The sequence below is a fragment of the Lygodium microphyllum genome, chromosome 8 (assembly GCF_053477565.2).
Source record: "Lygodium microphyllum isolate KBCC chromosome 8, Lygodium_microphyllum_v1.1.10, whole genome shotgun sequence".
NCBI lineage: Eukaryota > Viridiplantae > Streptophyta > Polypodiopsida > Schizaeales > Lygodiaceae > Lygodium > Lygodium microphyllum.
The window spans coordinates 110,604,303-110,610,862 of record NC_141142.1 but is presented as its reverse complement, the minus strand read 5'-3'; positions in this window follow the sequence as shown (position 1 = coordinate 110,610,862).

The window sequence follows — 6,560 nt, the reverse complement described above, 5'->3', positions numbered from 1 at the left end:
GCATTTAACAGTCACAGACCAAGTCTTCAAGTACCTGTGGGACTAACCAAACCAACTAATTCTTCAGAAATAACCAATTAGTGCTTTATGTCTGCAAATTTTTTCAGTTTTCAGCCTATCACAAGCTCTCAAATCAGGCCAATCCAAGCTCCAAGTTTATGTCAAAATACCCAAGAAATATGACATGTCTTCTACCAAGCATCAAATGCTACATTCAAGTTCAATGTACATGCCAAAGAGCATCCAAAAATGCAGACATCCCAAGTGTATAATGTCAGTGTAACTTCAATGATAGTTCAGCCTTGTGTATTCAGATCTATACACCTCTATTACAGCTCCCACATGAGCTCCCACAAGAGCAATAGCAAGATATACCCTTCAAGAACCTTCCTTGGTATGCATCCAAGCTCTATGCCACCTGACAAGTGCTATATTTCTTGAATCTCAGCCAATGAGAGCAGCCTGTTCATAGGCACAGTCCACACAGACTATTCAGAGTATATTCAGATAAGATTTGCCCACTTGTTGATGCTCAATGGAGCTTTGGTGAGTCTCCAGACAAGCCACACTCTTGATAATGCTCAATGGAGCCTTGGTGATCAGTCCATGTACTGAATCTCAGCCATGGAGTTCAGGCTGAAAACAGGTGCAAACACGCAGGTCTGCCAGGAGTGTACAGCAGCACCATTTGATGATAATGACCATGATAGGGTCCACACTAATACTCAATCAAGCCTTGAAAGACTCCTCAGCAAGCTACAACTCCTCCTTCAAGCAATAGGAATCCAATGCTCAACAATGCATACCTCTGTGTGACCACTGATGGAGATGACAGTCAGTCCTCTTCTTTTTTCAGCCCTTCAAGTCAGTCTTCAAGTTTTCTTCTTCAGTGCATTCCACCAGTGAGCCCATTCATGGCTCTGATACCATGTTAGATTTCATGGAAGCAGGAAGGAGAGCAACACGGAGTGAAGCAACATGCTTCCTCTCTCTATTCTTCTTATTATTCATTTAGCACACTCATAGTGCATATACAACCTAAGGTCATAAAGACCATTCACACTAGAAGTAACACCGACTTATTTAATATACTTAACTGATCTAGCCAGACTAGCTGTGTCCAGCTCATGTCGGTCAAACACACATGTACGAGCTTGATATTCTAACATCACATAACCGACGTACTATCCCTCTCTATGAGTATAGAGAGCTTACCTCGATGCTTGAATGAGTTGCCTCCTCCCTCAAGCACATCGATAGCTCCATGATTCTTGATGCAAGCTCAAGCATCCTCAAGCCTCCACCTCCAAGCTCCATTCTCCATAGCTGTGCATGAGAGAAGAGAAGAGAAGAGAAGAGAAGAGAAGAGAAGAGAAGAGAAGAGAAGAGAAGAGAAGAGAAGAGAAGAGAAGAGAAGAGAAGAGAAGAGAAGAGAAGAGAAGAGAGGAGAGGAGAGGAGAGGAGAGGAGATGGTGGAGAGCTTCACCTCCTTGATCCCTCACCCTCACACACTCACTCCCTCACTCCCTCACACTCCCTCTCTCAAGCACATACAAGAAAGAAAGAGGAGAGAAGAAGAGAAGAAGAAGAGTATCTTGTTGCCACACACTAAAGAATGAGCTCTCATTCACTTTTTGAACTTTATACATACATGCTCTAAAATCCCATGGGCATCCATCCCCTTTTTTACATGACTGGCCATTGTGGCAAGGTCATTTTTTCCATTTCCTTCTACTTGGCCTATTTCTTTAGTTTATGCCCAATCTACCCTTTTACAATTTGCACAAGAGGGAGCTTAACGCTCTTTTACAAAAATTTTGGGGTGCCTTTCACTTAAAAATGCGCTTTTGTCTTTATCTTAATTTTAGAGCCATCCTTGCGCCTGTGCTTGTTCTCCATCTTGCTTCTTCCATTGTCTTTGTATTTTACTTCTTTTTCTTCCGTCTCGAGCTAGGGTTAATATTACCCCCCTCCTACTATAGTGCCAATCCCATGGCATTGATAGGGAGTGGTAGGAAGGAGGGATGGGTATAGTCGGGGTGGCTTTTTTTGAGTGTATATACAAGCCCTTGCAGGGATTGACCGACTATTGAAATTGGAGATGAAGTTGGGGTGGTTTCCTATTTGCTGTTGGCCATGAGGGGATTTGTCATTTGAAATTGAATATTGTGTTGGACAAATCCTTGCGTGGAGAGAGGCTGATGGGCGGATCCATTTTTGAAATTGAAGATGGTTTAAGACAGATCTATCTTTTGAATTTGAAGATGGTCTTGGATGGATCCATCTTTTGAAATCAAAGATGGTTCGAAGATGGTTTTGGATGGATCCACCTTTTGAAATTGAAGATGGTTTTGGATGGATCCATCTTTTGGTCCTCCGCGGTTGCCTTCTCCTGCACTTTTCCAAATAAGCTTCTTCATTCACTTTTTGATTGGGTTTGCCTCAGTCTGTCTCTGTTTTGTTTTGCCTACATGGTGATATTGTCATATAAGATGGCCCTATTCTTAAGCAGGTGCTAGTTCCAGGACACTTGATTTTTTTGAGCTGGCAAAGGTTCGATGAGAAAGTGCGGACGTGTGAGTTGATGTTGATGGGGTGTCAAGGGAATCGAGCTTGGGGAGAACATATCACTTGGTTAAGGTGGTGGAGGCCGGGGGCGTATTGCATGGATGATGGGGCATCCGAAGCTAGTGGTTGGGGCCTTTGTTTGTACCTGAAAAGAAAAGAAGGTGCACTACTTGGGGGTGTATGCTCTGTTGTGTGGTGCATTGTGCTTATGCTAGTGAAATTGTTGTTGAACCACAGGCAGCCTCGGTATTGTCCCCCACTTGAGGATCTACTGTGTGTATAAGGGAGTGCGGTGCGTGTAGCTTAGGGTGATAGGTTTAACCATAGGCAAGTGTTACCTCTCTAGGTATGTCCTGCCCTTGATGTGCCCTAAAGCATGAAATGGGGGATCAAAATGAAACAAGGGGGGCCGACCAAAGCCACCAGATGCACCTAACTTGAGAACCCCTAGGTGCAATGGTTGTGGCCTATGTGGGATAGACTATTGTTCATTGTTGTTTCTTCACTTTTCATATTTTCTTTCTTTTATCTTTTCTCTCTCACCTTTTTTTTTGGATTACCCCTTGAGGTTCAAGTGGACTTGCAAAGTGGTGGTAGAGAGAAATGGATGATTACAACTCGTAAAGTGGCTATCATTCATGTCTTCTAGAAGGGATAAACAAAACAAGGGGAGAAAAGCAACACACATTATTATTCGAGCCATGGCGTAGTTGTCTATGGCGTTGAAATCAAAGAAAAGGGGTGGAAGGTTACATTCTTGTGGGGCAGGATTTTGCCTAAGTAAGATCCTAAGTAGCCTAAGGTAATTATAGGTAATAATGAATGCAGGTTCAGGGCACGCGGAGAATTCATCTAAAAAACGGAGTATAGAGTCACCCAAATTTTCTAGGGTGAAGCTAAAGGCCTCCTCCAGCGCGGTACAATTTGCATTGTAGACCATGGGGAAGTTGTATCAACCATGGACATTGGGGTCAAAATCCACTCCCATTCTTCGGGGATATGCCATGAATATTGCATTATTGCATTTGAATGGGAGGGTGTTGTAGAACGCCACCCAAGTGTCCATATTTATGTCACAGAGGTTCCTTCTCCACGTAGGCTGGCACTTGTAGCTTGGCACTAATCTTGAGACCTCAAAAATTTTCATCTTGCCCAAGTTCGACATCCTTTGTGCCCCAAAGGGTGGGGTTTTGCTCTCTCTCCATCAGCCATTTTTTCCCGAGCCTACTTCGGATGTGATTACCTCTTCCACCACCTTGATTGGTAAAACCCTACTCAAGTTAGCACGGAACCGAAAGTTTAGGCCGAAGTGGTTTCTAGAGGCCTCTTGTTGTTCCTAGATCATCAAATCAGTATGTAAGCTTGCTGGGGCAGTATCCTGGCTCCGTGGAATGGGCGTGGGTGGCACTTGTACTGATTTGGCATTCAACCTTCCTCCGCCATTTGTTTTCTTTTTTCCTTGAGTGTGGCTCTTCTTTCTTTGGAGGTGTCCACCTATTGTTGGTTTTTTGGCCACAGTGGGGAGGGAGGCTGTTGGGCTAATTCCTCTTCATGAGGTCTCATCTCAAAGTTCAATCCAACCTCTTCCTCTTGTTGGGCTTCATGCTATGCCCCTTCGGAAAACCCTAATGCATCCACCTCTTGTGGGGTCAGGCCTGCTTGCAACAGATACTTTCTTTGTTCTTCAAAGCTTAGGCAAACTCCCACTGGTTGCGTTGGTATCTGTGGGCCTACCTTCAGGGCCATGTGTCAAATCCCAAGCTTCTTCTTAATTGTCTAAGTGGCCTCTCTTTCCTCTATTCGAGTGACATCAAGTAGCATATTGAGGAAGGCGCGTTGTTGGGCCTTGAAACTCATGTGGACGGCTGCTGCTCTATTTTCAGTCAATATTTTGTCTTTCTCAACTTGACCTAGGCATTGCGCCAAGGTTTTAACTCTTCTTTCGTTCAGATTGGCCCATTCTTTTGCTCTCCTCTTCATGTCCTTGCAGCTTTCCCCCTGCCTTTGAGCTAGCATTGTTAGCCTCCATTCTTGATCTTCCTGTTGGAAGAGAGGGAGAGAGACAAAGTGGAGTGGAAGATGAGCCTCAGCTCTTGTTGTTCTTCTTTCATTATTCTTCCATCGTACTAACTAAAAGAGACTTACACACATAGATATGACTAACCAAGACTAATTGTGGTTAAGTCACTGACTACACTGACTTATTAAATGTCACATACGTGTACAACTGTATCCAGATAATGTCTGTCGCACACATAAAGATAGACTGACTGAAGAGTAACGGGAGCCTAATATTCTAATACTCCCCCTCAAGCTCAAACCATCTAATAAACTCCAAGTAGTTGTCTGAAGTATATGAAATTTTCTTTACCAAGAGACTTGGTAAATATATTTGCTTCCTGGTCTTCAGTCTTCACATAAATCAAGTTAGTCTGCCCTATAAGAACCATTTCTTTGATGAAATGGCAGTGAATCTCAATATGTTTGGACCTAGCATGGTAGACATGATTGCTAGCCAACATAACACTGCTGAAGTTATCACAATTCAATCTCACTCTCCTTTCGAGCTGTATTCCTAAGTCTTTTAGCAGTTTCATCAACCAAACTACTTTGCAAGCTGCCAAGGCAGCTCCTCTGTACTCAGCTTCTGTACTAGACAATGCAATAGTAGGCTGTTTCTTCCGTTGCCAACAAATCATACTGTTGCCCAATCCAATTGCATAATCACTGGTTGACCTCCTGTCATAGGCACAACCAGCCCAATCAGCATCAGTAAACCTTGTCAAGTTAAGAGATTTTCCATATGCATAAAACAACCCATAATCTGTAGTACCCTTCACATATCTCATGATCCTCATGATTGCATCTAAATGTGGTTTGTGAGGCTTCTGCATGAACTGACTAATCAGCCCTGTTGCATAACATAAGCTAGGATGGGTAATAGTCAAGTATATCAAGCTGCCCACCATCTGTCGATACATGGTCACATTCTCTATGTCATTCCCAACATCAATCTGTAGCTTGACATTCTGATCAATAGGTGTCTCCATAGGTTTGCATTCAGCCATACCATACTTCTGTAACATGTCATGAGCATACTGCTTCTGTAGTAGCCATATACCTTGAGGCATAGAGACTACCTCAATCCCCAGAAAATACTTTAGTTCATCAAGGTCTTTGACTTTGAATTCAGCCTATAAACATGGTTTAATTTTAGCAATGCCCTCTTCATCATCTCCAATAATGATAAGATCATCTACATAAACCACTAGAAACACATATCCATGATATGTCTTATTCGTAAACAGAGTGTGATTTGTATCACCCAATCTAAATCTATGTTGCTGTAAATAACTGTTAATCTGAGCATTCCATTCTCTAGGTGCCTGTTTCAGTCCATATAAAGCCTTTTTCAGCTTACATACATGTGTAGGAAAGTCTGGGTGAACATAGCCTTCAGGCTGCTCCATATATACTTCCTCAACCAAATCACTGTTCAAGAAAGCATTCTTGACATCCATTTTCCATAATTTCTAGCCTTTGCATCCTGCCAAAGCAATGACAGTTCAAAGTGTTTCCATTTTAGCCACCGTACTGAAAGTCTCCTCATAATCAAGGCCATATTGTTGTGCATACCCTTTTGCAACCAGCCTGGCCTTATAGCGTTCTAATGAGCCAACTGACTTGCACTTAACTTTATACACCCATTTGCAACCAATGGGGACTTTGCCTTCAGGCAGCTCAACCAATTCCCATGTCTCATTTTTAGCCAGTGTTGCATACTCCTCATTCATGGCAGCACACCAGTTATCATCTGTAACTGCATCATCAAACTTTGTAGGTTCTTTGTAACTTGTCATGCTAGCCATATATGCATAATGGCGGGCTGAATAATCAGTGTATGTAAATCTGCCAACTAGTTTTCTGACTCTCTCAGATCTCCATAACTGTGGCTTGCTCTGAGCTTGCCTCTCATGAGGCAGTATATATCA